This window comes from Primulina huaijiensis, unplaced genomic scaffold, assembly GCF_012295235.1.
Source record: "Primulina huaijiensis isolate GDHJ02 unplaced genomic scaffold, ASM1229523v2 scaffold21623_ERROPOS600000+, whole genome shotgun sequence".
NCBI lineage: Eukaryota > Viridiplantae > Streptophyta > Magnoliopsida > Lamiales > Gesneriaceae > Primulina > Primulina huaijiensis.
The window spans coordinates 147,947-158,621 of NW_027355398.1; positions in this window are offsets into that span (position 1 = coordinate 147,947).

The window sequence follows — 10,675 nt, forward strand, 5'->3', positions numbered from 1 at the left end:
AGAAGGAGATTGGAGATATGATATTTATCAATATTTGAGCTTGGAACCCTCTTTGCTGAGCAGAAAAGAACGTGGGAAGTAAAAAATAGAGTCTTTTGCTTTGTCATCCTAAGCAACATTCTATGCAAAAGATCTTTCTTCCAACTTCTCTAACAATTCTTGGGGAAAGAGGAGGATGATTACGTGCTACAAGAAATCCATGAGGGCTGTTAGAAATCACATGGGCGGCCTGGATTTGGCTGGGAAATTCATCCTGATCGGATTATTCTTGCTTAGTTTGAAGAACGATGTCATGGCCATAGTCAACAATATCAAAGCTGTCAGCGACATGCTAACTTACAGTGGTCGGAGGAACTGATGAAGTCTGTTATTTCTCCGCGCCCCTTTGACCAATGAGGCTTAGACATTTCCATAAAGCCACATGCCAAACCAAATTCTTATAGTTTGCAGTGGACTACTTTTCCAAATAGGTGGAAGCCTAACCACTAACTCGGATCACAGAAAATAAGGTGTTACAACTTCTTTGGAGAAACACTGTCTTTCACTTTCATATACCAAGGAAACTTATCTTGTACAACATAAGGTAGTTTTGCGGGTCGAAAGTGCAAACGTGCTACCAAGAGATGAAAATCGAGACCCTCAAAGAAATAGTCATGTGGAAGTCATTAACATGTCGATTGTACAAGCATTGAAGCCAAGGCTTGGCTCCACCAAGGGAAAATGGGTAGACGAGCGTCTTATGGGCTTATCGTACTACTGAACTAGCTGGGACGGGATAAACTCCTTACAACATGGTTTAGGACTTAGAAGCCATCCTACCCGCGGAGATCGGACAAGAAAGTGCCCGAGTAATAATCTATGGTTTGGATAACGACAAATTGCGGGCCATGGACTTGGATTTACTGGAAGAATAAAGGAGCCGAGCAGTAGTCCGTTTGGCTGCTTATCGCAAAAAAAAAATGGATTAGACTTACAATCAAATGGTCCGACCTCGATTGTTCGAACCGAGAGACTTGGCGATGAGAAAGATTCAATAGCGAGGAGAAAAGGGGAAGCTCACCCAAGTATAAGGGGCCATTCAAGATCGTGGAAAAAGCTGGAATAACAGCATATTACATGGAAGATGTTGAAGGAAAGAAGACTAAGCGACCCTGACCGCTTGCCATTTGAAAAAATATTACTCTTAGTCATCTAAGATGACAAGTCAGTCATTATGGCCCCTTTTTTTAATTTAAGCAACATTTTTAATTCTGTTCAGACAAAATCATTATTTAAGTTTTATATGCAAAGTATTTTACTATGCATTTCTATATATCTAACTTAAACACTCAATGAAATAAAACGTAAGTACGACCTTGGTTGGCCATCTCACAAGGATGCCTCTGAGTGGGAAAAATTGTTAGTCCTACCAGCTCGGCACAATGTATATTAGTCCCATGGAGCTGAGCAAAAGATATAGAAGCCCCACGGAGCTGGGCAAAAATTACATAAGTACAACTGCATTTGACAGATTACGAAAGCCTGACCAGCTTGATACCTTCACATAAGTCCCATAGAACCGGGCAAAAGATATGTTAGTCCAACAAATTTTGGTAGACTACGAAAGTCCGAACAGCTCGACACCTTCACAGAAGCCCACAGAGCTGCGGAAAATTACTTAAGTCCAACGAAGTTTGGCAAATAACAAAAGCCAAACCAGCTCAAAACCTTTATGTAAGTCCTATTAAAATGAGCAAAATTTCATAAATCCAATGGAGCTTGACAAATAAAAAAACTTAACCAACTCAGAACCTTTACGTAAGTCCCACGGAGCTGAGCAAAATTACTTAAGTCCAACAAAATTTGGAAAATAATAAAAGCCCGACCAGCTAGGAACCTAAAAGTCTTGCATAGCCTGACCGGTATAAAAATATAGCGCAACCTAGCAGGTATAATGGTCCAGCACAACCTGACCGATATAAAATCCTCGCATAGCTTAGCACATGACAATGCCATATAGTTCAGAAAACCCCGAGCAGAGGTCCTACTCAGGTGAAAGATTCAATTCATAGTAGCTTAGCACATGACAATGCCCATATAGTTCAGAAAACTATTAAATAGAAAACCCCGAGCAGAGGTCCTACTCAGGTGAAAGATTCAATACTTAGCTACATTTCACCGGATTTTACTTATTCTCAGTTATACCCCGAGCAGATGTTTCGCTTAGGTGAAAGATTCAAAACATAGTAAAATTTCACTACTATTTACTTATTCTCAGTTATAAGATTCAACACAGTAAATTTCACTACAAGTTACTTATTCTCAGTTATACCCCAAGCAGATGTCCTGTCCAGGTGAAAGATTCAAAACTTAGTAAAATTTCACTAAATTTGACTTATTCTTAGTTATACCTCGAGCACAGGTCCCGCTCAGGTGAAAGATTCAACACTTAGTAAAATTTCACTATATTTTACTTATTCTTAGTTATACCCCGAGCAGAGGTCCTGTTCGGGTGAAATATTCACTACTTAGTAAAATTTAACTACATGTTACTTATTCTCAGTTATACCTCGAGCAGAGGTATGAGGCCCTTAACTCCTAATCGTTATTACAATGTAATTTGATTATGGTTAATTAATTACAGTGGAAAATGAGTTTAAAATTTTCTTTACCATGAGTCCAAAATATCTTATTGGAATACTAAAAATAGTATTTCATCTCACATCATAAAATATGCCCACACATAATCATAACCAATCAACTACATACAAACAAATCATATCCTCGGGACATGCCCCGGTATATAGATACATATAAATATATACTGAGATAGACCACGAAACCTCAAATCAACCGTGACTACCTCTAGAAGTACCATCTCTTGTCTCCTGATATCCTGGAGTACCTGTCAATGTCCACATACAAAGACAACAACAGTCTCCTCTGGGGTGAGCAAAGATCTGTATGAAACAACCATAATATATACCACAAGTATATGAAAAATGATATATAATATTCAATGTATGTATGTCGTGGAGGTATCAGGTCAAATGCCCATCCACTGAGCATATATTAGAATCAATCGAATCGCTATCAAATCAATACTTGAGCTGGCACACCGGCCTCAATCAGAGATACTCGTATGATAGCGTCGACAAAGCGCCATCAAATCCCAAATCTCAATCAATCATTGGGGCCGCTAATGACTATGTTTTAAGAGTCACATAATACCAAAAATAGCATCGTGTTCACAAACCTCAGAATCAAATCCAATCATAATAGGTATCCAAGGATGATAGCTCAACGTGTGTATCATGTATGTCACATCAACTCAACAAATAAGGCATATAAACATATATTTTCAATCAAATCAATCAAACATATATCATATGATACAGATATCTGTAGTATGTTACTCGATCGCAACATACCTCAATTTTTCGTTTCCAGTCCACTGTAGCTTTAGATTTCAGTATAAAAATATATCTACATCCATAGCATATTTATTTCAATCAATAAAATCATTCAAAATCAACAATATAAGTTTCAAATATCTTTTAAAACTTCAAAAATTTATATCAAATTGAAATCATAACATAATTCAATTCCGACTTTAAAAACTAGTTTCTTGTCAGTTATTTTGTCACATATGTGGATCTCGACTTCAAATACATGCTATTCCAGCATTTCAATAATTAAATCTGCAGAAACCAAAAGAATCTTACCTCAAAAGAAAGCTCTCGACGCGAGGATTCCGAATATATAGTTTGTTTCAAGTTTGGACAACGTTTCGATATATATTCGGACGATAGAACCTTGGTTTCTTGTTTTTCCATTCAACTTTCAGTGAAGATGGGATTCTATTTATCGTTGTAGGATTCGAAGATAACTATGAGAAAATCCATTCTTATCAGCCTTAAATCATGTGCAACAGGGGTACTCGCGCAGTGGCGCCAGAACTTGCGCGGCCGCGTGCGCCAATTCCTGTGCGGGTACACATGTTCTGTCCGAAGCGCTATTTAGGTTCCGGATTAGCAAACGTGGTCAGCATGAAAGTTGTAGATCTATCTCTTGGATTTCATTTTCCACCAACTTCACTCAATTTGGATATTGGATGCGAGAGTTATGCTCATTCTCCCAAAATGTGTCAGTACTAAAACTGCAATACACACGTTACATTTCGGGATGATTTTTCCCCTATTTCTAAATAGATTTAGACAAAACTCAAAACATGAACGTTTTAGTACTATATATTAGATTTCCAATGAAATTGGCTTCATTTCATTTGGACTAATACTCAAATAATTATGCTAAAAACCGTAATATGTGTTACTTTTCTGTTGCGATTCGGCATACTTTTCACACACAAATCAGTTTCCAATACAATCTTTCATTATCACCAACTATTTTCTCACTTTCATTGTCAATTATATACTTCATACACATAATTGTTAGAGTAGGTGCCCGTCGAGCCAAGTGTTGGCCGAGGGTTCATGTTTAAACTCTATGTATGAACAGTCTTTATTTTAATAATATTTGAAATTATTATTTTGGCACTTCTTTATCTGTATACCCATGCTAGTTGCATAGATAAAGCCCTTGAATATACAAATAGTAGAAAGAATATGAGATGCTCATATGATGAGTATCATGAAACTCATATTTGTAATACTATATATTCTAAACGGTTCCTAGTCGATTCAGCCATCACTAAGAAGGATATAGGCCGCTCGAGTTCGAGACTAGTATCTGCTATGTGAGTACCATGTTTCATTGGTAGGGGACATAGTGATGTCCGAGCATGCAGATAGGTGCTCCTTGTAGAGTGCACTGAACAACCCTCCATAAAGGACTTTCCAAGTGGTTCTCACTTATCGAGTGGAAAAGTCCTAGTTTATGGTTGTACACCATTAGTCCTTATGACCCGAGACAACATTGAGATTCTATGTGCTAGAATTACACTTTGACTTGTTTACCAACTCTCAAGGGATCATTAGGTGGCAAGGTTGGGTGTTCTGTCGAATCATATAGGAGTCGATGCATTGTAGTCGGGGATTCACCGCTTACCTTCAGGTATGGATATCCTATATGTTCTCATGTATGTGTAGTTTGAAATCTCTGATCAGAGTATGGTGGTAATTAAGAAAGGGATTTCTTAGATTACACCATCGATGCAACTACGACATGACACATAGTATCGATTCATTGACAACTCTCGATAAACCAATGGTTGTCGAATCGGTCGGGATATATGAGTTGAAGGGACCGTACTGTACGCTAACCATAATTGAATGGTTCTTGCAGGCACTATCATTTGATACCTAGGGAATCATGTAAGCGATGCTGCTAGGCGTTTAACATGATTGGTTGGGTACTATCAGACTTGAGTTCTGACGTTCTTGTTATCAAGGAGTTGATAAGTAAGAATGGAGCAATTGGGGTATGCTCATATAAGGACATGTTTAGTCCGAATCACATGGAGATGTGAACCCACGGCTAGTTGTATCAATGAACCATTGAGGGCCACACAAGTACTAGCTTTCTAGATCCCGTTGAGAAGTAAAATAGTTCAATGTGTTGAACGGCTTATAAAGGAGTTTATAAGCGTAAGGAAAATTAGAAGTATGACTTCTATAAAGGAGAAAATAGTTCAATGTGTTGAACGGCTTATAAATGAGTTTATAGGCGTAANGTAAAATCAAGTAAAGTCTAATTGGACTCAAATATGTTTGAGACAATTAAATTAAAAGTACATGGGCCTTTTGTAAATATTACAAGCCCACTATGTTTTGCATGGTTGGGAGATGAAGGGGTGTGGATTACTTTTGATTAAAATATTGCATGGCATGCAAGACTACTTTTCACTTTTCCCACAACCTAGACAACACACTTCACTCTCCCAATTACACCTAAGTGGCCGAAAATACTCTCTCATTTTTCTCTCATTTTTGTTCTTCAATTGTTGGAGAAACAAATCTCTTCTCAAAGAAAAATCATCATATTTTTCTAGTGCAAAATATGAGGAGATCTACCTAGTTGGTGGTGGGCTTGATTTTGAAGGTAGGAGGAAGCTTGTAGATTTTTCTTGCCATACAAGAGCTAAAATGTTTATACTTTAGTTGGAGCCATCATCAACCTCAAGAGGTTGATAGGTAAAACTTCTAAACAACCTATGAATGTCATAGTTTGTGTTTTTGTATATGTTGCACACTAGTACTTGGTGTTCGATTTTTCAAGATTTTCATAAAAATTTTCGATTTTCATGTTTAGAAAACATTCTTGAGCTTCCATTGCGATTTCGAACACCTAAAATCGATCCTTTTCAAGTGGTATCATGAGCTAAGGGTACTAGTTTTTGTGTAGCATATACATGATATTATGTTGAGATCGATTTCTAACCGCATGAGGTGAGTTTTTGCAACAAAAATCAAGGCCATCTTTGGGATAATTTTGAGCAGCAAGTTGCTGCCCATTTCGGGCAGCTAGGGCAGCCCTCGGGCTGCCCGAATCTCCCCATTGAAAAATAAAAAAAAAAAAATTTTGGTTGGCCGGAATCCGGCGACGGAGCTCCGGCGACGGCGATGACGACTGGGGTTTTCAAAAGGTGGGTTTTGAAATATCAAAGTGTCATGGGCCTTGAGTTGTTGGGCCATTGGATGGCTAACATATTTGTGAATTTTAAATGGGCCAAAATGTTTTTGGTGAAAAATAAGTTTTTGGGCCCTTAAGTTTAAAATTACAAAAGTTTCAAACATATTTTCATAAAATAAATAATTGAAGTTGGACTTTAATTATTTATAGTAAATTGTGATTTACATGAAATTCGGTTATAAATAAATTAATTGGAAAGTAGACAAAGGTGTTTGTATACTTTGTTAATTTAGTTTATAATCGTGGCGGTTAGTGATTGGATCGAGATATATAATATTGGATCAATTAATTATTGTGATAAATAATTGATGGTGTATGATATGTGATATTATGCATGAAGGATGATCAAAAGCCCAAGACCAATTTGCTAGGTGTATGCTAGGATATTTTGTGTTGAATGATTGTAATAATTATCAAATTTAAAGTGGGCTTGGTTTATGGCCCGTTCCCACCCCATGAGATGTATCCCTATTTGCCATGGATATTTATTTGAAAATATTAGTATAGTGGATGATCAAGATTGGAAGATAGTGTCCATGATGATTATGAGGATCGAAGACATGTAAATATTGGAAGCTAATGTAATAGTTGCATTTGCATCCCACGCATTTCCCTAGGATTGGACCTAGGCCCGTATTTAGCTCACACGGGCCATTAGTGTTGGGGCGATTGATCATCCTTGTTTGTTTACTGTTTATAATATATGCATGATATGTTATAAATAATGAGTGTACGTTATTATTATGATAATAACAAAGTTGCATGAATCCGGCAAACATACGATCAAACATGGCGAGATTTTAAATAAAATTAATGATGAGACCTTTCAAAATTAAAAACCCTCATTTTGAATAAGATTCAAAATTAATATCAAGCCCGAAAAGGGGAATTATAAATTTGTTTATAATTTCCATGTCTTCCATCGACAATGGGTGCATGATGAACGCTACCCGTACTCGGGGCTCGGCTCATATTATTGGGGGGGCCCTGGGTGCCGGAAAGCTGTGACATCCATTGACATGGTGATGTGAACTACGTGGAACTCCCATGATTTCGGCTCATATTATTGAGGGAACTCATGGCGACCGTCCATTAAGGTTCAACATCGATGGGTAAGGCTTGACACGTAAAGATGAACGACGTCATATTATTGGGTCCTAATCAAATGTGAGACAAAAGTTTACGTTAAGGGTTGCATTGTGATGCAATTTGAAATTACCTTTTAGGGATTATGATTGGCTGATATTATTCGGGATCATAATTCGCTAATTGGACCTCACGTACCTACTGAGGAAAGGTGTTTCCCGTTTTCACTAGAGGGTAGTGAAAATGTCAAAACAGTGGGAGCGAAAATTTATAAAGTAAAAGTCCATACTTTATATCTTACTAAATATTTTAAAATAGTCATTAACATTTATCTGTTTTACTTTTTAGTACAAAATTTGACAATGTCTTCAATTCGCAATCCGCTTTCTGCCATACTCGAAAAACACATATTAACCGGACCTAATTATCTCACTTGGCTAAGAAACCTAAAGATTGTCTTGAACTCGAAAAGGATTGCATATACACTTACTGAGTTGCCCCCTGTTGAGGCTCCGACTGGCTGCACTCCTGAGGAATTGCAGACCTACAAGGATTGGTGTGACCATGACTTGAAGGCCAAGTGTTATACGCAGGCTTCTATGAACGATGAGCTGCAGAGGCGTTTTGAGGATGCAAAGAGTGCTGCTGACATTCATTTGCACCTCAAGGAGCTCTTTGGTGAGCAAACTCGGCCTCTTAGGCATGCTACCGTCAAGGAGATAATCACTTTGCGCATGCGAGACGGGGCCTCGGTCCATGAGCATGGCCTAAAGATGATTGGGCTCGTGGATAAGCTCGTTGGCATGGATCTGATTTTGCCTTCGGAGTTGACCACCGACGTGTTGCTGTTGTCATTGCCTAGCTCATTTGATCCTTTTGTGGTGAACTTCAACATGAACAAGATGGAGCCGACCCTTGAGGAGTTGGTGAATATGCTTGTGACCTTTGAGTCCACCATCAAGAAAGAGAAGCCGGTTCTTTTTGTGGGCTCTTCATCTGGTACGAAGACCGGTCCACCTGGGAAGGGAAAGAAGCGTTCTTTCCAACGTCCCAAGAAGAGCGTGCCCTTGAAGAGGCAGACTCCGGGTCCCGTAGTGGCAGCCACACCAGTGAAGGCTGACAAGACTGTTGACATCTGTCATCACTGCAAGAAGCCTGGACATTGGAGGCGTAACTGCAGGGAATATCTTGCCCAGAAGAGTTCTGGAAACGGTATGTTCTATATTGAAGTAAACATTTCAATTAACTCTACTTCTTGGGTATTGGATACCGGATGTGGCTCACATCTCTGTAATGATTTGCAGGCGATGGGAAGAAGTAGGAGGCTCAGGGAAGGTGAGACCTTCTTGAGGATGGGCAATGGAGCAAGGGTTGCTGCCAAGGCCGTAGGAGATGTTTGCTTGTATTTGAACAATGATTTTAAGTTATTTTTGAGAGATGTTTTGTTTGTACCAGATTTGGTGAAAAACATTATTTCCATTTCTATGTTAGATAAAGATGGATTTTCTTGTTTATTTAGCAAAGGTGTTTGCAATATTTACAAGAATGAATGTTTAATTGGTACTGGAGAACTTGAAAACGATCTCTACACCTTAAAATTGAAAGATATTCCACTAAACAATGTCCAAGCAATAACAACAACAAACAAGCGCAAACAAGATACTCTAAATTCGGCACAATTGTGGCATGCTCGATTAGGACATATTTCCCTAAGAAGGATGAACAAGTTAGTGGGAGTGGGCATGTTTGATATGTCTGATATTAATGCTCTCACGACTTGTGAATCCTGTCTAAAAGGAAAGATGACCAAAATTCCCTTTAAGGGCCATGTGGAGCGAGCCAAAGGGTTATTGGATTTGATCCATACCGATGTGTGCGGTCCGCTTAGCATCACCACTAAGCATGGACATGCCTACTTCATCACCTTTACCGATGACTTTTCGAGGTATGGGTATGTGTATTTGATGAAATACAAGTCTGAAGCCTTTGAAAGGTTCAAAGAATTCAGAAGTGAAGTAGAGAAACAGTTGGGACGAAGCATCAAGACACTTCGATCGGATCGAGGTGGTGAGTACTTGAGTGCCGAGTTCCAAGAGTATCTTAGGGAGAATGGGATTCTCTCGCAGTGGACTCCGCCCGCTACACCGCAGTTGAATGGTGTTTCGGAGCGTCGTAACCGAACTTTGATGGACATGGTTCGGTCTATGATGGGGTTCACGGAGTTGCCGCCATCCTTTTGGGGATATGCGCTTGAGACAGCGGCACTGTTGTTGAACAATGTCCATACAAAGGCAGTTGATAAGACACCATATGAGATATGGATGGGTAAGCCTCCAAAATATTCTTATCTTAGAATATGGGGGTGCCCTGCTTACGTGAAGCAGGCAGTGGGAGATAAATTGGATAGTCGATCCATTTTATGCTACTTTGTGGGATATCCAAGGAATTCAGTTGGATATTATTTCTATCATCCCCAAGAAACAAAGGTGTTTGTTTCTAGGAATGCAACCTTTTTGGAAAAAGAATTTCTATTAGATAGAAAAGGAGAGATGATAGAACTCGAAGAAGTTCGAGAGACACCCACAGTTGTAGAACCCACACCCGAGGAGCCAAGTGAGGAGATACAAGCTCCTAGAAGATCCGAGAGAGTCTCGAGACCACCTATGAGGTATGGTCTGCTTCTTGAAGAGGGCCATGATGAGCCTAACCTTGGATGTGATCCAAGGACCTTCAAGGAAGCGTTATCTGATGCCGATTCATCCAAGTGGCTTGAAGCAATGGAATCTGAGATGAATTCCATGCATTCGAACCAAGTGTGGAATCTTGTAGATCCACCTGAGGGAACTGTTCCCATAGGGTGTAAATGGATTTACAAGAGGAAACTTGGGGCGGATGGGAAGGTATTGACCTTCAAGGCGCGACTGGTAGCAAAAGGGTATACTCAAAGACAAGGTGTTGA